The 26,840-nt window shown below is 45.1% G+C and overlaps 1 protein-coding gene across 1 annotated transcript in view; it reads left to right on the plus strand.

Annotated features, from left to right (window-relative positions):
• The first annotated feature begins 6,965 nt into the window (after positions 1-6,965).
• THSD7A (thrombospondin type 1 domain containing 7A) overlaps positions 6,966-26,840 on the plus strand; it is a 740,167-nt gene continuing 720,292 nt past the window's right edge. Inside the window, exons 1-2 of the mRNA XM_073677287.1 lie at positions 6,966-7,217; positions 18,485-18,949. The gene's annotated coding sequence lies outside the window, so the exon portion shown is untranslated. The remainder of the gene's footprint in view (positions 7,218-18,484; positions 18,950-26,840) is intronic.

Raw genomic sequence — 26,840 nt, forward strand, 5'->3', positions numbered from 1 at the left:
TTTTGATAGGTTTGTCATATAGTAAAAGCTACAAAAGATCATGTATAAACGTTTAAAGGAAGAGTAAACTCAGAAATAAATGTTTAGATTTACCACGAATTGTGGGCGCCCTCGTCGTTTGTTAGGGCTAATTCACACGTTTGATTTTTCCATGTACGAAAAATACGGACCGATTACTCTGATCGGAGTGTGGTCCGAGTGTCATCCATGTTTTCGTACGTGGAAAAAGAAAAAAAATAGATTCTCCACTTTTTCCTTTTTGACAGTCCATGGAAATTGGACCGAGCTCAGATTTCATCCGAGTGCGATCTTATTTTTCTCATGGACCCATTGCCGATTTTGATCAGACCCTCGGACATGTCTCCAATTTTTTCTACAGACTACTTGGCCCTAGGAAAGAATCAGAAATGTGCACAGCCCCGAACAATATCACAGGTACAAGTGTGAAAACCACAGATTGCACTTGTACGCGAAAATAGGACGTGTGAACAAGCCATTAGTCTGCGGCATGTTCCGAGAACAGTCATCCTGCAAGATCCTTCATAGAAAGCAAGGGTTAATCACGTGCTATTCATCCCATCATTGGCTAGTGGCCAACTGAAGCCATGCCCAGGGGGCAGGCTTAGCAATTTGTTATCATATTGCAAATAGACACATATGAGAAAAGTAGGGGAGAGGCTCTTGCTGCAGACAGTCTTCTTACAGCCATACAGAGGACAATAAGGAGGATGAGAAGGGCAAGGTTGAGCTTCTGAGACACACCAAAAATATTTGTTTGTATCACACAATATCTCACCGTTGCCATCACTCTGTCCGGATTTCGTCAGGGATTCGAGAGCACACGATCCCGACTACTCACTACGTAAGTATCGGCAAAAGACTAGTGAGCGTATGGTGTCACACCTCCGGATTCCAACGCATGGAATATGTATATATGCCTCCGTATAGTCACTGTCAGCTTCACGATAGCCCAATTATTATTACTCGCTGCCACCACCGGCTGAGTTTGAAATATAATACAGGCCTGGCCGGACGCCTGCATTTTGGTAGCGTGTGGCTTCGGGGGAAGGAATGATTACAGAGCAAAAGAAATAGGACTATTACATTTTATATTTAATCCATAAGGGAGGCAGTGTTATGAAAAATATACAAGGATTTTACAATGGGGCAATACAATACATATGCAGTTACACAAAATAAATAGTATTAAAGAAGAAACTTACTATAAAGTTTGCAGAGATGACTCAGTATAGTTGGAGGGAAGCGCTCCTATTGGACCGTCCAGAGAATGTGACCCATTTTACACATCAATATGTACTTCCATCATGCGTACTCATCCATCCTCCGTGGATTATTTTATGCCTAAGGGGAGACCTACCCACACACCCCCTGTGCTGACATCAAGGGGCTTGTCTCCAACCTGCACATTTTTATTAAGAGTTCTGTTTTTTTGGGATAACTTATCACTGGTTGATCCCAGAAGCCCGAAAGTGATACCATATTTTCTATTATGATTTTACCTTCATTTAGAGACCACACATGGTGTAGCTGCGATCCGTTATTCTGGTGCTCTTGTGCTACAGCTCCCTCCCGTAGGCTTACGGCTACGAAAAAATAAGCATCTTGTTCCTTGGCTGACCCTGCCACTAAAAAAATGGGTCTCATTATTATCAGAATTATGGAACTTGAGCATATTTCGTATCGGTGCGTCCTGGGGATCTCTATTAACTTCCCTTTTTCGTCCTGGGAAGCAAGCTTCAACAGCTACATGTAAATTGATCGCAAGCCTGTGTCTAATCATCCCCTGCTTCTGCCAGTGAGAAAGACCCTCGCATTTTAATTAGGTTGTAGCACTTCTTGGCTGGCATTTGTTTCCAGGGCACTTCTCAGGCGTGTGTTAATTGCATACAGACAAAAGATGGCTATGGGAGGGGTGAGAGGGGCTTCAGAGGGAGAAAGAACATTTTCAATATTTCTTAATATTTCCCTGACAGTATATATACATAATTCTCTGTATTAATTGTAGGATTACAGAAAAGGAGGAAAATAAAGGGGTTATCCTGTAAAGAACATTTATCTCATATCCACAGGATAGATGATGAATGTATGATCGCTTGAGGTCCGACTACCGAGACCCACATAGATCTCAAGAATGGGGGGCTTTACATCTACATCTGGGAAAATGCAGCAGTAGTGAGCATGTGCGACCACCGCTCCCATGGACATACTCAATACCGCTCCAATCACACAACGGACTTTGGGACCCCTTTCTTATGATCGGTGCAGGTCCCATTGGTCAGACCCCCAGGCATTATACATTTATCATCTGTCCTGTGGATAGGTATATATTTTTTTATAGGACAACTCTTTTAAGTCCCCAATGCTGGACAATCCCTTGAAGTAAAAAGGTTCTGAAATAACCCTACCAAATAATGAAGACAATGCAAATCTATTCAACAGGGGCAATAAAAGACCTGTTATGTAACGCTGGCACTGAGAGGGGCACTCTTCTTACATTATTATTTATTTGGGGTTTTCTTCTGGCGCCATTTACCAGGGTCACGATTATATTCCCTTCTCTAGGTTCTCTCTGATGGTGCGTTATTTGGACGTCATTAGCTTTAGCAGTCATTAGGGGGCATGGTTTGCACTTGTAGGGTCTTTCCCTTTAAAATATGAAGCTATAAAAATTTGTTGACCTGTTCAACTCTTATTTATTATTCTGACAATCAGTCAGGTGTGGGTATGGTCCACTTAAATTGAATCTGTTTTTATTAAAACCTGTAGAAAAAGATGGCACTCATCCACCACACCAAGATAAAACTAATTTTGGTGAACATAACAATCCAATATGTCCAAGAATGGTCATGATTATCACATCCTGAAGCTTGATCTTTTTCAGTGAACGGTTTCTCTTCATCAGCATTCTCCCAGCACTATAGGTGTTGTGACTTCCTTTCTCTCACCTCCCAGTATGCATTGTCTGATAGCTTGCCTCTACCCTGAATCAAAAAACACCTCTCTGTTTTGATTATATAAAGTTTGACAGACAGGCGAGCAAGAGCAAAGAGTCAAAGATATGCCTCCACTTCCTGTAGATAGAAAAATACCCACCCCCATTTCTTATAGAGACTTGTCCCCACTTCCTGTAGAGAAACAAAGACCCATCCCCACTTCATGTACAAAGACAAAGACCCACCCCCACTTCCTGTAGAAAGACAAATATCCACCCCAACTTTCTATAGAAAAACAAAGACCCTCCCCACTTCCTGTAGAAAGGCAAAGACCCACCTCACTTCCTGTAGAGAGACAAAAAACACCCCCACTTCCTGTAGAGAGACAAATGACTGTCCCCCACTTCCTGTAGAGAGACAAAGACCTGCCTCACTTCCTGTAGAGAGACAAATGACCCTCCCCTACTTCCTGTAGAGAGACAGAGACCCACACCACTTACTGTAGAGACAAATGACCCTCCCCCACTTCCTGTAGAGAGACAAATGACCCTCCCCCACTTCCTGTAGAGAGATAAAGACCCACCTCGCTTCCTGTAGAGCGATAAAGATCCGCCCCACTTCCTGTAAAGAGACAAAGACCTGCCTCACTTCCTGTAGAGAGACAAATGACCCTCCTCACTACCTGTAGAGAGATAAAGACCCACTCCACTTCCTGTAGAGAGACAAAGACCTGCCTCACTTCCTGTAGAGAGACAAATGACCCTCCCCTACTTCCTGTAGAGAGATAAAGACCCGCCCCACTTCCTGTAGAGAGACAAAGACCTGCCTCACTTCCTGTAGAGAGACAAATGACCATCCCCTACTTTCTGTAGAGAGACAGAGACCCACACCACTTACTGTAGAGACAAATGACCCTCCCCCACTTCCTGTAGAGACAAATGACCCTCCCCCACTTCCTGTAGAGAGATAAAGACCCACCTTGCTTCCTGTAGAGAGATAAAGACCCACCCCACTTCCTGTAGAGAGACAAATGACCCTCCCCCACTTCCTGTAGAGAGACAAAGACCCGCCTCACTACCTGTAGAGAGATAAAGACCCACTCCACTTCCTGTAGAGGGATAAAGACCCACCCCACTTCCTGTAGAGAGACAAATGACCCTCTCCCACTTCCTGTAGAGAGACAAAGACCCGCCTCACTACCTGAAGAGAGATAAAGACCCAACTCGCTTCCTGTAGAGAGATAAAGACCCTCCCCACTTCCTGTAGAGAGACAAATGACCCTCCCCTACTTCCTGTAGAGAGACAGAGACCCACCCCACTTAGTGTAGAGACAAATGACCCTCTCCTACTTCTTGTAGAGACAAAGGACCTGACCCCACTTCCTGTAGAGAGACAAAGACCCGCACTACTTCCTGTAGAGACAAAAACCACCCCCACTTCCTGTAGAAAAGAAATGGCCCTCCCCCACTTCCTGTAGAGAGAGAAATGACCCTCCCCCACTTCCTGTAGAGAGACAAATAACCCTCCCCCACTTCCTGTAGAGACAAATGACCCTCCCCCACTTCCTGGTGAGACAAAGACCCGCCCCACATCCTGTAGAGAGACAAAAACTCGCCCCCTCTTCCTGTAGAGATAAACAGACCCGGCTACCCTTCCTGTAATCCGTCTCGGAGTCTCTTCTGCTTATTGTACAGTTCTGTAATCCGTCTCCAGCTGCAGACAGCCTTTCCTCTCGACAGATCGGCCGGCGTTATGGGTGAATGTAGGCAGGACAGATGGCCATACTTTGTCTGTATGGGGTCCAGAGAGCCCTGATGGCGGTCCTGTAAGCCAGTATTTATTAGACTACTATAAATGCAGGGACCGTGAAATATTCTGCGGCCACGTTATCAGGGAACATCAGTGACCTCAGAATAAAACATAGATGTGGCTAAATTCCCTTTATAGGCTAATTCCATAGGCAGCTGTAGGGATGGGGTGCAGATTTTTTATTATACATCTTGTCCTGGTCGTACTACTGATATTGAAGCTGATGGGGGGAAGTGAGCGAGGCAGCGGTGCAGAGAAATGTGGCTCTATAAGGGCAGTTTCTGATGCCAGATAATATAACGTTCTCTCCATCTGCGGGGATAATTAGCCACTTTGAGGCATCCGAGGAGTCACGTCCTATCACCAGCAGCTCGCAGCAATCGCTGAGCAAAGTGACACAAGACGTTCCTTGTCCTTCCTGAAATTAGACGCCTGGTAGAAGACAATGGTGGCGTCTCGTTGCGAGGAGCTTGCTGCCTCCGCTACCTGCTGTTACTCAATTAACACTGCCTGTCACTGCGGTGGTCCAAGTGTTGGTGAAGGAAAGGAGCCTGGAGGCCAGTGGGGGACATGACTGACAGCCTTTCTTCTGCCAACGTAATCTTCATTCTTGAAATGAACAATATGGAGTAGAGAAGGGAAACAAAGGAGAGAAGCGGGGAGGATGTGCTGGTGTCATGCACCTTTATGGACTTTTTTACATGCAGCAAGACAGGTCAAAAGTTCTCATTGCTTGTTAAGAAATGGTCGCACTTCTTCGGCATATATTCTCCGGCCCCCCGCCCCCAGTGTATAACCTTCAGCCCCCAGTGTATAACCTCCAGCCCCCCGCCATGCCATCTGCTTTTACTACCATGTGACAGACCGGCCGGTGGAGCAGAGCTCATTGATACCATCGCGGTCCTGTAAAAGGAGCCACCGGGGTAACAAGTCCGTCCATGACATTTCTCCTCCTGAATCTTCCCTCATCACCTGTGAGTGATATTATTGAGAAGTGGAAGAAACCTCAGCAACTCAGAGACCCTGTAATGTTACAGAGTGGGGGGCCGAGTGCTGAGGTGCAGAAGGCAGAAAAGTCACCACCGCTCTGCTGACCCCATAACTGCGGAGCCCAGACCTCCTCTGGTATCAGCACAAACACTGCGCCCCCGCTGGGAGCTTCATGGCTGAGCAGCTGCATGCAGCCGTACATCACCAAGCACAATGCCGAGCGTCGGATGGAGTAGTGTAAAGCTGCCACCACTGGACTCTGGAGGAGACGTGTTCTGTGCAGTGACGGATCACACTTCTCTATCTGCGTCTGATGGAGGGGTCTGGGTTTGGTGATTCCAGGAGGACGTTACCCCCTGACTGCATTGTGTCCTCTGTACAGATGGTGGAGGAGGATAATGCTATGGGCTGTTATCAGGGGGCGGCCTCGGACCTTTAACTCTAGTGATGGGAAATCTTAATCTTCAGCACAAGACATTGTGGATAACTGTAGCTTCAGCTTTGTGGGAACAGTTTGGGGAAGACCCTTATCTGTCTCCATGACTGCGCCCAGTGCACAAGGTCCATACAGACATGGAGGAGAACATGAGCTGCCGCACAGAGCCTCATACAGACATGGAGGGGAACATGAGCTGCCGCACAGAGCCTCATACAGACATGGGGGGGAGAACATGAACGTCCGCACGGAGCCCGGACCTCCGCCCCATCCTATAATCAAGATTGTGAGCCCGGACCCCCCAACATCAGGGTCCGACCCCACAAATGATCTTCTGGCTGAAGGGACAAAAATTCCCACAGACGCCTCCAAAATCTTGTATAAATCCTTCCTGAAAGAGCGGCGCCATTATACCTGTAGAGGACGACTCCATATTAATGTTTATGGACATAGGATGGAGGTCAGAGAAGCTCCTGGAGGGGGATGTGGGGGGCACATACTTTCGTTCATGTATTGACGCACAGTTACATACATATTTTTTTCTCACATTTTAAATAATACAGCCATGAAGCGTCTCTAGTGAACAATATGGTGGTTTTATATACTCCACTTTCAGGTTGTAGTCACCTGCAGAAAACCCAAGAGCTGTAATAATGGCTGAAGAATAGAGTAAGGCGAAAAATAGAAAATAACACGACATTCAGTCATTGGGTGGATATGAGTTAGTTCTTCCTACAGAGGGCGCTGTGTTCCTTCATTACGCTGTTCCCATCCAGGCGGTAGTCACTAATAACTGAGCCGTAGCAGCGAGGACGCGGTGCGAGGACGCGGTGCGAGGACGCGGTGCGAAGAGTTTAGCATGTTCGGATGATTTCATGGAGAGTTAATAGCAGATTATAGAGATTGGATAACTCAGTGTTGATTTTGTATAAAATCTCCTCCAGCTGCTGCACATCCGTCATGTCTGCCTGGAGGAGGAGATGTGGCCGGACTTAAAAGCATTTTTCACCCCGGGAGAAAATATTAAGGTGAGCAATTGGTTGTGCAATTTATATAATTGTCTTTGTGGCTCCTTGTCGGTAAATTCTCAAGAAGAATATTCCTTGTTCTTTGCTTTCATATCTTCCAATGATAAACTATAATAAACTGCTGCTGAGAGATCCAGCGATCAGCGGAGGAAGTCAGTGCTCAATATCCCTGCAGCGCCACCACAGGTGACAGAGTGCATTACACTGTTCCTACTGAAATCACTGCACTGCCCATGTAATGTACGGATGTGCTGGGTCCTCCAGACCGAGAGCGGCTCCTTGTAGCTTCTGTGACAAATTCATCGGTCCTATCTATTATCTATCTATTATCTATCTATCTATGGTCTATATATTATCTATCTATCATCTATCTATTATCTATCTATTATCTATCAATTATCTATCTATTATCCATCTATTATCTATGTATTATCTATCTATTTATCTATCTATTATCTATTATCTATCTATCATCTATCTATTATCTATCATCTATCTATTATCTATCTATCTATTATCTATCATCTATCTATTATCTATCTATTATCTATCTATTATCTATCTATTATCTATCTATCTATCTATCTATCTATTATCTATATATTATCTATCTATCTATCTATCGATGTATCTATTATCTATCATCTCCTTCATACGACTAAGTAAGAACAAGTGACAACTTTGTTTTTTCTTTTCTGAATGAATATATGCTCGGAGCAGTTGTCACTTCCCTTCCCCCGTCCCTTTCCCATATGATGCACATTGCTGATCATGGTTGGCAATGAACAAAAAAATAAAAATCCCATTAGTTTATGTCTACTCTTCCTGCTGCAACTGCAGAGTTACATTAGTTACAAAATGTATCAAGAAAATGTATACATTTTTAAAGGAGATTCACAACAACAGACATAGTGACAGGTTGCTTCTGTGCAGTATTAATGTATATGGACAGTTTTGTTTGCACAGTCTGAGCCCCACTTAGCCCCTTATATACCGGCATACATGCAAACCCCCATACTCGCTCCTGTCCCCCCCCCTCGGCTCCAGTGTCCGGGGCACTGACCTCACACCGCTGTCATCTCATCCGCTGTCCTCCACCAGTGTATTTACCGCCATTGACATCTTCAGGACGCCGATAGCGGTGATATTGGGACGTGGGTGGCGAAGGGCATGGTGAGTTTTCAGCCCTTTGGCTATATTGGTCCGCGGGCCAGACTGGAGAAGCCTAAAGGCCGGATGTTGCCCCCAAGCCGCACATTGCCCAGGTCTGATGGGGAGCATATGAATGTGATTAGAGGTGTAGTGCCAAAAGGCAAAACCTGTCACAGGACTTCCCTCCTACCATTTTATTTTGTGGCAAAAAAATATTTGTGCCCCCTCAAACCCTTGAGCCCAATGGGGCTTTAACCTCTACACCCCATATATCTCTGCTACCCATCTCTACCCAGTTAGTAACAGTCTCAAATTTGCCTGGACTGCAATTATTTTTCCAAAATAATCCAGACGCATTTTGGGATGACCCAACGGAAAAGTGGACGGAGTCTGTACAAGTTCTGCCCAAAGTAGACATTTCCTAACTGGTTTGGGGCATTTGTGGTCGGGTTGTGGATGGGTTTAGACATCACTATTTGACCAACAGCAACAGCTGATGTAAAGGATGTGAAGTGTTACGTGCTGGACATGTAACGCATGGGAGCAGAGGCGTAAGTAGGGGTTCAGCTCAGGGACGAAACATCTGACTGGGTCCCTAATGGTAACATTGATTACAACTACGGTGGCGCACCCTAATAACAGGTATAGGAGAACCTCAGCAGATGACCCGGATGCTACTGAAAATAAATCTCTATACTAAGAACAAGACTGTATATTACCACCATACGGTGACCATATAGTGCTAGATACCAGTCCTGCAGAACATGTAAGAGATCAAAGCACAGTTTTATATAGTGAGTTATAGATCATTTTCTTTCTGGTGGAGTCGTTCACTTTTCCCGTCTTTTCCATCTGACCCAGACCGATATGGCAACTTCTCCAGCCAGGACTCGTATGCAGATTATAACAAAGAGACCTATGACTTCTCACATTTCCAGCACTGTCTCCATTTATCCCCGACCTGCACAAACTCCTCATCCTGCTGATACCCCAATGCTGAGCCGCTGCTGTATAACAGCTCCTCTTACTGCCCCACATAGTAATGCCGCCACTGTGCCCCTTATATAGTAATAATGCCTCTTTTGTGCCTTCTAGATGGTAAAGTTGCCCTCTAGAAAAAATGAATGCCCGGTGCAAATGCCCTAGAAAATAGTGTCTACATTTTGCCCCTACACTGTGTTCCAAATTATTATGCAAAAAGTGTTTAGGAGTGATAAGGTAAGAATTTTTTTGTTTGTCAGTTAAACTCATTGATGGTGATGTGTGTCAGGGCTCTTTATATCACTGTAAGCAATTGCAGACACCTGTGCTAATTAGTTTGGCAGGTGTGTCCAATGAAAGGCAAGACTACTTAAGAAGGCTGTCCCACATTATTAAGCAGCCTACATTTTCTGCCAAAATGGGAAAGAAAAAGGATGTGTCGGCTGCTGAGAAGCAACAAATGGTGGAGTGTTTAGGTCAAAGCATGACTACAATCAACATTGTGCGATGATCAGGATGAAGTGTCTTGGCAATCAAGAAGTATGTAGCTGATTCACAGTACACACGTGTGCGTGCTGATAAGGGAAAATTGAGGACTCTTTCCTACAGGCAATTACGTCAGGTTAAAAGAGCAGCGGCAAAAAAGCCTTGTCATAGCAGCAGACAAGTTTTTGAAGCTGCTTGTGCCTCCAACGTCCCCCGAACAACAAGATGCAGAGTCCTTCAGAGGTTTGCAGCTGTGCATACGCCATCCTGTCGACCTCCTCTATCCACTTCACACAAGCAGAAACGGCTCCAGTGGGCCAAACAATACATGATGACTGACTTCAAAACTGTTTTGTTCACCGATGAGTGCCGTGCATCGCTCGATGGTCGAGATGGATGGAGTGGAGGATGGCTGGTTGATGGACACCCCACGCAAACACGGCTACGGCGCCAACAAGGAGGAGGTGGAGTAATGTTTTGGGCTGGAATCATGGGGAGAGAGATTGTCGGCCCCTTTAGGATCCCTGAAGGGGTAAAGATGAATTCCATAATGTATGTGGAGTTTCTCAAACAGCACTTCCTTCCATGGTTCAAGAAGAAGAACCGTGTATTCCGCAGCAAGATCATTTTCATGCATGATAATGCACCATCTCATGCTGCACATAAAACATCTGCATCTCTGGCTGCTATGGGCATAAAAGGGGACAAACTTATGGTGTGGCCCCCATGCTCCCCTGACCTCTACCCCATTCAGAACCTTTGGAGCATCATTAAAAGGAGTGTCTATGATGGCGGGAGGCAGTTCACATCTAAGCAACAGCTCTGGGAGGGTATTCTGTCCTCATGCAAAACAATTGAAGCAGAAACCATCCAAAACCTGACAAATTCAATGAACGAGAGAGTTCAGAAGCTCCTTTCGAACAAGCGGTCCTATGTGCAAATGTAACATCACCTAGAATAAAGTTTTGAGTTGAAAACTGTTTGATTTCAGTGTGTAATAACCTGCTAATGCTTATAATTTCAAAAATGACCATTTTTTTGTTCTTTATTAAAATGAAAAGGTTGAAAACTCTGCTGTGCATAATAATTTGGAACATGCATTTTGAGTGCAGTTAGAGTTTTTTATTTTTTAAAAAATATCCTGTTATCATAGGCAGTTTGTACAAAAACCTTTCAATTGTACTCTAATAGTTATTTGACTGGAGAATTACAATGACTGCAATTCATATAGGTAATTTGGGAAAATCTGAGCAAATATTATTTGCATAATAATTTTGAACACAGTGTAGAAAGTAATAATGCCCCATCTGCACCATTGACAGTCACAATACCCATAGGTCCCCTATAACAATAATGCCTCTTAAATGGAATCTGTCACCCCCTGGGTGATATCAGACCACTACTATGGGCATACAGGTGATAGAAAAGTAAATCTATACTTACCTGTATGGCCCATAGCAGGGGTCTGATTGCAGAGAAATCTGGTTTTACAAAGTCTGTTTTTCAGAGGCTTGGCGTCCGGGGTACGCCAAGCAAACCCCTCCTATCTGCTGACTATTCCCCTAAATCGCCGCCTCTGTGCTAAATTACCATATCCCCCCCCCCTCCCCTGCACATCACAGGGCACTTTGACAGGCCCTGTGACAGCCCTGCTCTGCCTCCCCTCCCGCGCATGCGCAAAGCACCGCTCCCATGGAGCGCGCTTTGTTTCCCTCCGGCCCCGTTTGGCTGCATACTGCGCCGCAGCCTTGTATTGCGCAAGTGACGGTGAGTCACTGAGACTTCCGTTCCGCTGGCAGTACGCAGCCAAACAGCTCCATGGGAGCGGCGTTGTGCGCATGCGCGGGAGGGGAGGCAGAGCAGGGCCCTGTGACATGCAGGGGAGGGGGGAATATGGTAACGTAGCACAGAGGCGGCGATTTAGGGGAATAGTCAGCAGAGAGGAGGGGTTTGCTTGGCGTTCCCCGAACGCCGAGCCTCTGGAAAACAGACTTTATAAAACTATGGGCCATACAGGTAAGTATACAGTAGATTCACTTTTCTATCACCTGTATGCCCATAGTAGAGGTCTGATATCGCCCAGGGGGTGACAGAGTCCCTTTAAGTGGCCACTTAACATTTAATAATGTCCCCTGAGACACCCAATGTACTGCTCCTCTATACATAGTATCATGGGCCTACTGCTCCCCATACACAGTATAACGGGCCCACAGCTACCCTATACACAGTATGATGGGCCAATAGCTCCCTTATACACAGTATGATGTCCTCACAACCCCCCTATACACAGTATGATGTCTCCATAGCCCCCTATATGCACTATGATAGGCCCACAGCTCCAATATACACAGCATGATGTCCCCACAGCCCCCTATTTACAGTATGATAGGCTTACAGCTCTCCTATGTACACTATTATGGACCCACAGGTCCCTGATGCACAGTATGATGGGTCCACATGGGTCCCCAATGCTCCCCCAAAACACAGGAGAATGACCCACACAGTAGCCCTCACACTGCATAATGGCCCCCACAGCAGTTCCCACTCTGTACAATTGCCCACACGGTAGGCCCCAAACTGAATAATGACCCTCGCATAAGCTCACAAACTGTATAATGGCCCATGCATTAGCCCCCAACCTATATAATGGCCCATGCATTAGCCCCCAACCTATATAATGGCCCCGCATTGGCCCCCAAACTTTACAATAGTCCTACATTAGCTCCCAAATTATATAATGGTCCCTGCATTGTCTCCCACTCTATATAATGGCCCCCATACTGTATGAGGGTCCCCCATTGTTTATGATGTCCCACAGTTACACCACAAGTTTTAGTAAAAATAAAAAACATCATAAACTCACCAAATCCAGGATCCTGATGCGTCCACAGGAGAGGCTCTGGCGCACCAATGTCATAGCGCCGACGCATACACAGAACGTCAGCGTGAGGCACCAGCGCCTCTGCCACTGTATCGCCAAATGTATGCGCTACCACACAGCTTTAAGGGGTTGTCCACTATTAGGACAATCCCTTGATGATCAAAAAATAAAATAGAAAAAACTATACTCACCTCCTGTGCCGGCACCGTTTCAGCTATGTCGGCACTCGCAGTCCCGGGTCTCTCGTGCTGTTGTTGTGACACGTGATGCCTGGTGCCCAATCAGTGCTGGCGTCATTGTCTCCAACTTCGTATGAAATTGAACGTGAACAGGAAGTCGGAGATCAGCTGCAGCCCGGACTTCCTCTTCATGTTCAATTCCTATGAAGGCGAAGACAATGACGCCAGCGCTGATTGGGCGCCGGGCACCACGTGTCATTCAACAACACGAGAGCTCCGGGACCAATAGTGCCGATACTGCTGGAACTGCGCCAGCAAAGGAGGGGAGTATAACCTTTTTTATTTTATTGGGGCCAAACATTTTGATCAAGAAGACCCAGTAGTCTTCTTTAACTATATCGGCTTGCTTTGTGCACCGATATAGTTAAGAGTAGCATATCTCCGGATGGGCTCCCCTGAGCGTGGGGCCTGGGGCGACCGCACTCTCTGCTCCCCCAGTAGCTGCACTACTGCATGAGAGGATATGTCATTTTTTTCAACAGTTCTCTCTTTCTAATAGATGAGGTCTCTATTGCTTCATATTAAATATACAGTATATATGTATATATATATATGTTTATATATGTATATTATATATATATATATAAAACCCATCTGTATGGAGTGAGCTTCAATAACTGTTTTTTAATTCCTTAAATGCAGTTGTCAATTTAAGGCGATGCAGTTGCAGATGAGCTGCCATGGCATCCAGGGACCTGCTGAGGGCCCCGTCGCTTTGGACAGTGCTCCATAGGTGATTGGGATTTGTCCTATGTACTGTAGCACTGTGGTATTACTGCATATAGAACAAGCAGTCTAGCGATTGCAGGTTCAGGTTCCATGTTGGAACTGAAAATGGAGTGAAAAGTGGAAAAAAAAGTTGTAAAAAATATTGCAAAAGTTAATAAAAAAAACCTTTCACCGCAGTAAAGTCGCTGAGCTCAGTGATTGGCTGCAGCGCTATAGATGTGATGTCAATGCTGCAGTCTGTACGCAGTCACTGGCACAGCCGCAGAGACACAGTGCTGGACCTGGGGAGGATGAGTAGCAGCTTATTTTGTTATTTTTATCAAAGTAAACGTAATTTTTTTGACAATAAAATGAAAGAAAAAAACACATAAAAAAAAATACAAAAGGAATTGTCCTAATCGCACTGAGCTGGAGAATCATGTTGACCAGTCATTTTTTTTACTGCACAATGTGCTGTAAGAACAAAACCTTAAAAGACAACGGCATTTATATATTTTTTCCTCATCCTGTAAAAACAGAAAAAAGAAAAAAAAAAAAACTTTTATGGGAATGTTAATTAAAAAAAATAAACAAGTTATTTTTGGAAAAAAGGGAAGGAAAGAACGAAAGCTCAAAAATGAAAACTAGGCTGCGGCGGGAAAGGGTTAATAAATGTATCAAAACATAAATGCTGCAAAATAAACTCCAACCTTCTATTTGGAACCTCTGACTTTTCTCCATTGTCAGGGGGTTAACCCTGTGTGTCCTGGTCTATTGTGCTGCCGCAGTTTAATGTCTGAATGGTCCATAATTGAGAAAATGAAAACATGGAAATATTTGCACAATTTGAACAGCGGGGAAGAAGTAATTGTGGTTTTCTTTATAAAAAGCTTTCAGTCAGTAAATCCCATCAATACTGCACTGACACATTTTCTGCCGACGCAGTACATTAGGAGCCGTCCCCGGCACCATTATGGCTGTAAATTGTACTTTTAGAAGGGCTGAGCAGAGAATGGAGAGATCACCTTAATTGTGCGACGCTCCGAGGCGGAACAGCGAAAAAAAATATCCCTAACTTACAAGTCTCAAAGGATAATCACTTATATACTCTTGGCCACTGCATATACCAGCATGTCTTAGAAGAAAACAGCTCAGGCAGCCCCATGTAAGCCATAAACGCCCAAAAGTTGCACATCTTACCCCATATATTGGAAGAACAGGTTTGGACAATACTTACACTTATGACCCTGGTTTATTCCTTAAGTGGTACCGTCTGAAGGTCGCTGCTCTCCCTATATAATACTGTTATACAGTGTACAAGTCATTGTCCTATACGGTATAGAAAAACCACTGTAATGCAATATTTTTGCATTATTTTATTATTACTAAAAACATGCACTGCAAAAATATTACTTTGTAATAGCGATGCCACATAGTGCTGAGATAGTATTACCATACAGCGCTCACATAGCACTAGAGGAAAGGGGAGTGCAAGAAGAGATGCAGTGAGCGCCCCCTAGTGAAGCTGCTATGACAGTGTCATTGCAAGCAGGAGGAGCAGTCCAATGACCCTCGCAGCGGTTGCGTGCCGTCGGTATGGTGCTGTACCCATGACCCTCTTACATGCGTCTTTGCTTTTTACTATCACATACAGAAATATTCCCACGTCGTTAATTATAGAAACCTTGTGAATAGGAAATAAGAACAATGGACTCCACCACTAGTAGATGCCGTTCCCATTCGTGCAGTATTTCCCCTCTACACCTAATGGCACATGATTCTAGAAGGGAAGGCGGTGTGACCCCTATAGTGGCCGTCCGCCCGCAGACTAATGCACGGGACGTATTAATGTGCTCGGTTATTAAGCTCGGGAGTCTCTCATGTATAAGTCTAATTGTGATATCAATGGGGAAATGACTTTAGTTTCCTCTCTGCCGCTTCTTGCTATGAGGAAAGATGTAGTGGAAGGGTTTAAGTATTCTAAAAAATGCCAAAAGATGAGAACAGAAAAGAGAAATGTAACCGTCTTTTGCACCCAACAAAAATTCCTCCCTTACTGAAACCTTATGAACATAGAATGAAATTACTTACCATCTTTTATGCACCCAACAAAGAATGAATGCGCCTTCTATGACTCAAAGTAATATTGAGCCCCCACTAGTGTTGAGCGAGTAGATTTCATTAACCCTTTCGGCGAGCACGCTGAGTATTTTGGCACGCTCTGCATTTCTTTTACTGTCGCTGCGCCTGCAAGTGTCAAGGCTCTCAGACATCTGTGACACATGCAGAGATTGACTGTCAAACAGGCAATCTCTGCATGTGTCACAGATGTCTGACAGCCGTGACACTTGCAGGCGCAGCGACAGTAAAAGAAATGCCGAGCAAGCCAAAATACTCGGCAAGCACCCAAGCGTGTTTGCCGAAAGGGTTAATGAAACCTACTCGCTCAACACTAGCCCCCACATATTAATTTTATCCACTTTGTGCTCTTTTTGCTTCCTGCAGTAATACTTGCTCCAAAAAGTAATAATGCTGCTTTGTGTCCGTCACATAGTAATAGTACCCTCTCTGTGCCCCTGTGTAATAACTATTTTGTGCCCCAATAAAAATATTGTGCCCCCACGAGAAATTACACCCCTTTTCTGTCCCTTTGGCACCCTACTATTGCGACTCAGACAATAAGAGCACCAATCATTATGTTACGGGTCCGGGAGGTGGAACCTCTGTGATACGGTGCAAGGGACCCAGAGGGGCGTAACTAAGTATCAACTCGGACTGACCCTGGTCGTACGGCGGCTAACGACTCCGTGACCAGGGAGGGACCGAGCAGAGGGACCTGGTGCTACTCTGGGGATGACCTTGTAAGGGAGCAGGTGACTCCCACGGTACAGATGGCAGGGACTGACCGGAATAGCAGGTAGGCACAGCAGGGAGGCTGGCGAGCAGAAGCCTCCAGGTAGGCTATCAGGTAGACACGGCAAGTGACGGCAGGAGTCTCTAGGTGGGCTGGAAGGTGGTCACGGCAAGTGACGGCAGGAGTCTCTAGGTGGGCTGGAAGGTGGTCACGGCAAGTGACGGCAGGAGTCTCTAGGTGGGCTGGCAGGTGGTCACCGCAAGTGACGGCAGGAGTCTCTAGGTGGGCTGGCAGGTGGTCACGGCAAGTGAAGGCAGGAGCCTCCGGGTAGGCACGGCAGGTAACAAGCGGATAACAGGCAGGTCACAGGCGAGTGCTCCCAGGTGAGCGGGCTGGCAGGCACGGCAGGTAACAGGCAGGCAGCAGGCAAGTGCTCCCAGGTGAGCGGGCTGGCAGGCAAGGCAGGTAACAGGCAGGCAGCAGGCAAGTGCTCCCAGGTGAGCGGGCTGGCAGGCACGGCAGGTAACAGGCAAGCAGCAGGCAAGTGTTCCCAGGTGAGCGGGCTGGCAGGTAACAGGCAGGTAACAGGCAGCTAACAGGCTGGCGGGCAGGACTGATAGTCAGGCTAGCAGCGGGACCTGAGGGCTGAAGCAGAGGTAAGAAACAATGTGCAACAACTTTTGCTCGGGCCCCTCCATTTTGGAGGAGGTGCCTTATATATGGAAGGACCCTCGGCTATTGGCCGGGGACTCCTTAGGACGGGGCGCGCGGCCCCTTTAAGAGGGAGGGAGCACGCCCTAAGCACAGTGCTCGGGGAGCTGCTCGCGCCGGCAGCAGGAAGAGGAGCGCTGGAGAACGCAGAGTGGGGAGCGCGGGGAGCGAGGAGGTGAGTGGGACGGCGTCTCTGCCTGGCAGGGGGCAGAGACACCGATGTTACACATTACGCCTCTAATGGTAACAAAACCTGTTATTGACCTAATCCTGTTCCTACGTTGACCAGAACGGCTCATATCCCGTGCAAACAGATCAATGTGTTGTGCCACCTGCGCCACCTGTACGCAGCCCTGGCATCCTGTAGACTGATGGCTCAACCATAGTATTCAACCATATCCACATCATGAGTATGTGGATAAAACTGAAAAAAATTGACCCACCAGGGATTCTGGGCACCAGGTCAAAAATCTGGGGCATGCACCCCGGGTGCCCGATGCTGGGAACACCACTGCATTGTTATTAACTGGATGAGAGTTTCTTTTAATTTTCTGTAACAGTTAGGCTTTTCCAGCTCTTTTGGTTATGGCGTGTGTCTTATTGTAGTGCCCCATTAAAGAAGCACTGCCAACAAAGTTTCAGTCTTCTTAATATTTTGTATAATCATATTATACAGCACTGTGTACTTACAATTGCTCATTTTGCCTTTCTACTCAGCTAATTCTTCTCTTTTCGCTGCTCTATGTAGAAACAGGAAGTCTCTTGTTCCTGCATTCATCATTCCCCTCTTCACCTCCTGACACAGCTGCTTCACTCCTTCCCCCTGCCAGGGACTTTTGCAGTGACTGATGACTTGTGCAGAGAAAATTGACCTCCTGTTTCTACATAGAGCTTAGAAGGATTCAGGAGTCTGTTTTTAATCGCGTGAAGTCATAGACCTAATAGAAAAGAGAAGAATCAACTGGGTAGAAAGGCAAAATGATCAATTGTAAGTACACAGTGCTGTATAATATGATGACTGCAATATATTAGGAGGATAAAAGCTTTGATGGAAGTACTTCTTTAACAAGAGTGGGTTGTGGTTCCTTAGAAGGTTCATGCCCTGGATGATTGTTTAGACTGGATACAATTGTAGAATACTCTCAGTTGTGAGAAATATTTGGCTTGAACACCAGGGGTGGACATGTGTTTTCCAGCATTGCTGATTTCAAGTGTAATTATTCACACAAGGACCCTATTCTGTTCTCTTTTCCAGATAGGACATTTGTGGGGAGCATGATGGGGCCCGGGTCCAGACATACAGTACGTTCTGCACATCGACATTTGGCGGTCAGTGTCCGTCCCCGATGAACAGGTTTTAGTCTCTTTGGCAAAGGACCAAAGGGGAAGAAATATCCAAACTGGTGCAAAGAAATCTCTTCCGATGTCGTCCGGCTTGGTGCACAGTCATTGCCATCAGTGTATGATTCTGGTAAAGGCTCAGCTTGACCCTGAGGATTTATCTGATGATTTCCAAGAACATTTAAAGGAGAAAGAAGAATCTAGAATTAAAAAAAAAAGAGAGAAAAGAACAGAATTATGATACGGATCATCTGCTTCGTGAGTGAAGAAGTGAAGCTCCAGGAGATAATAAGAAGTCAGATAAGGAAAGTCATAAAGTCTCTACAGAGGTGAAGAGTCTGGAGGACAGGAGAAGAATGGTCTCTATATCTAAGATAAGGTGAGATAAGGGGGAATATAAAGAAGAGGATAAAGGACAAGCATAACCAATACTTAACAATATATATATATATATATATATATATATATATATATATATATATCCAGTACAGACCAAAAGTTTGGACACACCTTCTCATTCAAGGATTTTTCTGTATTTTCATGACTATGAAAATTGTACATTCACACTGAAGGCATCAAAACTATGAATTAACACATGTGGAATTATATACTTAACAACAAAGTGTGAAACAACTGAAAATATGTCTTATATTCTAGGTTCTTCAAAGTAGCCACCTTTTGCTTTGATGACTGCTTTGCACACTCTTTGCATTCTTTTGATGAGCTTCAAGAGGTAGTCACCGGAAATGGTCTTCAAACAATCTTGAAGGAGTTACCAGAGATGCTTAGCACTTGTTGGCCCTTTTGCCTTCACTCTGTGGTCCAGCTCACCCCAAACCATCTCGATTGGGTTCAGGTCTGGTGACTGTGGAGGCCAGGTCATCTGGCGGAACACCCCATCACTCTCCTTCTTCGTCAAATAGCCCTTACACAGCCTGGAGGTGTGTTTGGAGTCATTGTCCTGTTGAAAAATAAATGATGGTCCAACTAAACGCAAACCGGATGGAATAGCATGCCGCTGCAAGATGCTGTGGTAGCCATGCTGGTTCAGTACGCCTTCAATTTTGAATAAATCCCCAACAGTGTCACCAGTAAAGCACCCCCGCACCATCACACCTCATCCTCCATGCTTCATGGTGGGAACCAGGCATGTAGAGTTCATCCGTTCACCTTTTCAGCGTTGCACAAAGACACGGTGGTTGGAACCAAAGATCTCAAATTTGGACTCATCAGACCAAAGCACAGATTTCCACTGGTCTAATGTCCATTCCTTGTGTTCTTTAGTCCAAACAAGTCTCTTCTGCTTGTTGCCTGTCCTTAGCAGTGGTTTCCTAGCAGCTATTTTACCATGAAGGCCTGCTGCACAAAGTCTCCTCTTAACAGTTGTTGTAGAGACGTGTCTGCTGCTAGAACTCTGTGTGGCATTGACCTGGTCTCTAATCTGAGCTGCTGTTAACCTGTGATTTCTGAGGCTGGTGACTCGGATAAACTTATCCTCAGAAGCAGAGGTGACTCTTGGTCTTCCTTTCCTGGGGCGGTCCTCATGTGAGCCAGTTTCTTTGTAGCGCTTGATGGATTTTGTAACTGCACTTGAGGACACTTGTAAAGTTTTCCCAATTTTTCGCACTGACTGACCTTCATTTCTTAAAGTAATGATGGCCACTCGTTTTTCTTTACTTAGCTGCTTTTTTCTTGCCATAATACAAATTCTAACACTCTATTCAGTAGGACTATCAGCTGTGTATCCACCTGACTTCTGCACAACACAACTGATGGTCCCAACCCCATTTATAAGGCAAGAAATCCCACTTATTAAACCTGACAGGGCACACCTGTGAATTGAAAACCATTTCCGGTGACTACCTCTTGAAGGTCATCAAGAGAATGCCCAGAGTGTGCAAAGCAGTCATCAAAGCAAAAGGTGGCTACTTTGAAGAACCTAGAATATAAGACATATTTTCAGTTGTTTCACACTTTTTTGTTAAGTATATAATTCCACATGTGTTAATTCATAGTTTTGATGCCTTCAGTGTGAATGTACAATTTTCATAGTCATGAAAATACAGAAAAATCTTTAAATGAGAAGGTGTGTCCAAACTTTTAGTCTGTACTGTATATATATATATATATATATATATATATATATATATATATATATATACTGTACACAATGACAAAAATACAAATCACAGAAGCCTCAGGTGCCCATACATAGACGATAGCTGATGGATGTCTTTTAGCAGGAAGAGAGGAGTGAAGCCCACCATACACATTCTTGTACATACAGTGCTGGCCAAAAGTATTGGCACCCCTGCAATTCTGTCAGATAATACTCAGTTTCTTCCTGAAAATGATTGCAATCACAAATTATTTGGTATTATTCTCTTCATTTAATTTGCTTGCAAGGAAAAAACACAAAAGAGAATGAAGCAAAAATCAAATCATTGAACATTTCACACAAAACTCCAAAAATGGGCCGGACAGCCTAATACTTGGTTGCACAACCTTTAGCCAAAATAACTGTGAACAACCGCTTCCGGTAACCATCAATGAGTTTCTTACAATGCTCTGCTGGAATTGTAGACCATTCTTCTTTGGCAAACTGCTCCAGGTCCCTGATATTTGAAGGGTGCCTTCTCCAAACTGCCATTTTGAGATCTCTCCACAGGTGTTCTATGGGATTCAGGTCTGGACTCATTGCTGGCCACCTTAGAAGTCTCCAGTGCTTTCTCTCAAACCATTTTATAGTGCTTTTGGAAGTGTGTTTTGGGTCATTGTCCTGCTGGAAGACCCATGACCTCTGAGGGAGACCCAGCTTTCTCACACTGGGCCCTACATTATGCTGCAAAATTTGTTGGTAGTCTTCAGACTTCATAATGCCATGCACATGGTCAAGCAGTCCAGTGCCAGAGGCAGCAAAGCAACCCCAAAACATCAGGGAACCTCCGCCATGTTTCACTGTAGGGACCGTGTTCTTTTCTTTGAATGCCTCTTTTTTTTTTCCTGTACACTCTATGTTGATGCTTTTTCCCAAAAAGCTCTACTTTTGTCTCATCTGACCAGAGAACATTCTTCCAAAACGTTTTAGGCTTTCTCAGGTAAGTTTTGGCAAGCTCCAGCCTGGCTTTTTTATGTCTCGGGGTAAGAAGTGGGGTCTTCCTGGGTATCCTACCATACAGTCCCTTTTCATTCAGACGTCGACGGATAGTACGGGTTGACACTGTCGTACCCTCGGACTGCAGGGCAGCTTGAACTTGTTTGGATGTTAGTCGAGGTTCTTTATCCACCATCCGCACAATCTTGCGTTGAAATCTCTCGTCAATTTTTCTTTTCCGTCCACATCTAGGGAGGTTAGCCACAGTGCCATGGGCTTTAAACTTCTTGATGACACTGCGCACGGAAGACACAGGAACATTCAGGTCTTTGAAGATGGACTTGTAGCCTTGAGATTGCTCATGCTTCCTCACAATTTGGTTTCTCAAGTCCTCAGACAGTTCTTTGGTCTTCTTTCTTTTCTCCATGCTCAATGTGGTACACACAAGGACACAGGACAGAGGTTGAGTCAACTTTAATCCATGTTAACTGGCTGCAAGTGTGATTTAGTTATTGCCAACACCTGTTAGGTGCCACAGGTAAGTTATAGGTGCTGTTAATTACACGAATTAGAGAAGCATCACATGATTTTTCAAACAGTGCCAATACTTTTGTCCACCCCCTTTTTTAGGTTTGTGGAATTATATCCAATTTGGCTTTAGGACAATTCTTTTTGTGTTTTTTTCATTGAAGACAAATTAAATGAAGATAATAATACCAAAGAATTTGCGATTGCAATAATTTTCAGGAAGAAACAGAGTATTATCTGACAGAATTGCAGGGGTGCCAATACTTTTGGCCACCACTGTATATAGGGGGCAGTATTATAGTAGTTATATTCTTGTACATAGGGGCAGTATTATAATAGTTATATTCTTGTACATAGGGGCAGTATTATAGTAGTTATATTCTTGTTCATAGGAGGCAGTATTATAGTAGTTATATTCTTGCATATAGGGGCAGTATTATAGTATTTATATTCTTGTACATAGGGGGCAGTATTATAGTAGTTATATTCTTGTACATAGGAGGCAGTATTATAGTAGTTATATTCTTGTACATAGGAGGCAGTATTATAGTAGTTATATTCTTGTACATAGGAGGCAGTATTATAGTAGTTATATTCTTGCATATAGGGGCAGTATTATAGTAGTTATATTCTTGTACATAGAGGCAGTATTATGGTAGTTATATTCTTGTACATAGGGAGCAGTATTATAGTAGTTATATTCTTGTACATAGGGGGCAGTATTATAGTAGTTATATTCTTGTACATAGGAGGCAGTATTATAGTAATTATATTCTTGCATATAGGGGCAGTATTATAGTATTTATATTCTTGTACATAGGGGCAGTATTATAGTAGTTATATTCTAGTACATAGGAGCAGTATTATAGTATTTATATTCTTGTACATAGGAGGCAGTATTATAGTAGTTATATTCTTGTACATAGGGGCAGTATTATAGTAGTTATATTCTTGTACATAGGGGGCAGTATTATAGTAGTTATATTCTTGTATATAGGGGGCAGTATTATAGTAGTTATATTCTTTTACATAGGAGCAGTATTATAGTAGTTATATTCTTGTATATAGGGGGCAGTATTATAGTAGTTATATTCTTGTACATAGGGGGCAGTATTATAGTAGTTATATTCTTGTACATAGGGGGCAGTATTATAGTAGTTATATTCTTGTACATAGGAGCAGTATTATTGTAGTTATATTCTTGTATATAGGGGGCAGTATTATGGTAGTTATATTCTTGTACATAGGGGCAGTATTATAGTAGTTATATTCTTGTACATAGGAGCAGTATTATAGCAGTTATATTCTTGTATATAGGGGGCAGTATTATAGTAGTTATATTCTTGTACATAGGGGGCAGTATTATAGTAGTTATATTCTTGTACATAGGAGCAGTATTATAGTAGTTATATTCTTGTATATAGGGGCAGTATTATAGGAGTTATATTCTTGTACATAGGAGCAGTATTATAGTAGTTATATTCTTGTACATAGGGGGCAGTAATATAGTAGTTATATTCTTGCACATAGGAGGCAGTATTATAGTAGTTATATTCTTGTACATAGGAGCAGTATTATAGTAGTTCTACCTCCTATCCACGACCTTCCTCAAACTGTCGCAACCCTTCTAACCTCATACCCATCCAACTAATACCCACCTCCTCAGCTATACTAACAGGAGCTCTATGGAACGCTCGCTCTGTCTGCAACAAACTTTCCTTCATCCACGATCTTTTCATTACAAACAAACTCTCCTTCCTCGCCATCACTGAAACCTGGCTCACCCCCTCTGACACAGCCTCCCCAGCTGCCCTTTCATATGGCGGATTCCACCTTTCCCACACCCCCCGCCCCAATGGCAAACATGGTGGAGGCGTAGGTTTCCTCCTATCGGAACTCTGCGCTTTCACCAAAATCCCACTGCCACCCTCCGTTACACTCCCCTCTTTTGAGGTGCACTGTGTGCGCATCTATTCCCCCTCCAACCTCCAACTGGCCGTCGTTTACCGACCCCCAGGGCAAGCCACCACCTTCTTAGACCATTTCACTACCTGGCTGCTTCACTTCCTTTCCACTGACATCCCCACTATCATAATGGGTGACTTCAACATCCCCATTGACACTCCCCACTCGTCTGTCTCTAAGCTCCTATCCCTCACCTTCTCCTTTGGACTCACTCAATGGTCTTCCACACCCACCCACAAAGACGGCCACACACTGGACCTCATCTTCACCCGCCTCTGTTCCCTATCTAACCTCTCTAACTCACCACTCCCTCTCTCTGACCATAACCTCCTCACATTCTCTACCCTCTCCTCTCCGGGTGCACAATCCCCACTCCACAAACTCACACACCCTCGCAGAAATCTCAAACACCTTGACCTACACTCTCTCTCTGAATCCCTCCTTCCTCTCACAGACATAAATTCCTTGCACGATGCAGACGTTGCTGCTGCTTCATATAACACCACAATAGCTGCAGCTCTAGACTCGATCGCCCCTCTCACACACACCACACCTCGCACATTCAACAGGCAACCCTGGCACACTAAACTTACCAAAGAACTGCGCCGGGCCTCCAGGGTTGCGGAGCGGAGATGGAAAAGGTCTCACTCCATCGAGCACTTCATCGCATTCAAGCAATCCCTCACTAATTTCAAGTCCGCACTCACTACAGCAAAACAAACCCACTTCTCATCTCTCATATCCTCCCTATCTCACAACCCTAAACAGCTATTTAACACTTTCAACTCTCTCCTTCGTCCCCCAGCACCTCCTCCCTCTTCTCTCATCTCAGCCGACGACTTTGCCTCATTCTTCAAACAGAAGATTGACACCATCAGACAAAACTTTGGCCTAAAGTCCACACAACCCCTCCTCATATCTACTCAACCATCCTCCTCCAAACCCCACTTCTCCACCATTACAGAAGGTCAAGTCTCCTCTTTACTCTCCAAATCACACCTCACCACCTGCGAACTTGACCCAATCCCATCCCACCTCATCACTAACCTCACCTCAGTCTTCATCCCAACCCTAACCCACCTCTTCAATCTATCACTAACAACCGGAGTCTTCCCCTCATGTTTCAAACATGCCGCAATCACACCCATCCTCAAAAAGCCCTCCCTTGACCCTTCCTCTCTGACCAGCTACCGCCCCATATCACTTCTCCCCTTTGCCTCAAAACTTCTAGAACAACATGTCCACCTTGAACTGTCCTCCCACCTCTCCTCCTGCTCCCTCTTCGACCGTCTACAATCTGGCTTCCGACCGCATCACTCGACTGAAACTGCCCTGACCAAAGTCACCAACGACCTACTAAATGCCAAATCCAAGCGACACTACTCTGTCCTCCTCCTCCTAGACCTGTCATCTGCCTTCGACACAGTGGACCATTCCCTCTTACTCCAGATTCTCTCATCTCTTGGCATCACGGACTTGGCTCTATCTTGGATCTCCTCATACTTAACAGACAGGACATTCAGCGTCTCCCACTCACGCACCACCTCCTCATCTCGCCCCTTATCTGTCGGTGTCCCCCAAGGTTCAGTTCTAGGACCCCTGCTCTTCTCCATCTACACCTTCGGCCTGGGACAGCTCATAGAGTCTCACGGCTTTCAGTATCACCTCTATGCTGACGACACACAGATCTACCTCTCTGGACCCGATATCTCCTCCCTACTAACCAGAATCCCACAATGTCTGTCCGCCATCTCATCCTTCTTCTCCGACAGGTTTCTAAAACTCAACATGGATAAAACAGAGTTCATCATCTTTCCACCCTCTCATTCACATCCCCCATCCGACCTATCCATCAACGTCAATGGCTGTTCACTCTCCCCAGTCCCACAAGCTCGCTGCCTTGGGGTAACCCTGGACTCTGATCTCTCCTTCAAGCCACATATTCAAGCCCTTTCCACCTCCTGCCGACTCCAACTCAAAAACATCTCCCGGATCCGTGCATTCCTCAGCAAAGACTCTGCAAAAACACTAGTGCATGCCCTCATCATATCCCGCCTCGACTACTGCAACCTCCTGCTCCGTGGCATCCCTTCCAACACTCTTGCACCTCTCCAATCTATCCTAAACTCTGCTGCTCGACTAATCCACCTGTCCCCCCGCTATTCCCCGGCCTCTCCTCTCTGTCAATCCCTTCACTGGCTCCCTATTGCCCAGAGAATTCAGTTCAAAACTCTAACCATGGCATACAAAGCCATCCACAACCTGTCTCCCCCATACATCTGTGACCTAGTCTCCCGGTACTTACCTGCACGCATCCTCCGATCCTCACAAGATCTCCTGCTCTACTCCCCTCTTATCTCCTCCTCCCACACTCGTATACAAGATTTCTCCCGTGCTTCCCCCGTACTCTGGAACTCTCTACCCCAACATATCAGACTCTCGCCGACCGTGGAAACCTTCAAAAGGAACCTGAAGACCCACCTCTTCCGACAAGCCTACAACCTGCAGTAAACACCACTGCACGACCAGCTCTACCCTCACCTACTGTATCCTCACCCATCCCTCGTAGACTGTGAGCCCTCGCGGGCAGGGTCCTCGCTCCTCCTGTACCAGTCGCTGACTCGTTTTGTTAAGATTATGTAAATGCTTTTGTTATGTATATCCCTATCACATGTAAAGCGCC

Source organism: Phyllobates terribilis, unplaced genomic scaffold (assembly GCF_046119375.1).
Source record: "Phyllobates terribilis strain yellow unplaced genomic scaffold, ASM4611937v1 Scaffold_4__5_contigs__length_816908805, whole genome shotgun sequence".
Lineage (NCBI taxonomy): Eukaryota > Metazoa > Chordata > Amphibia > Anura > Dendrobatidae > Phyllobates > Phyllobates terribilis.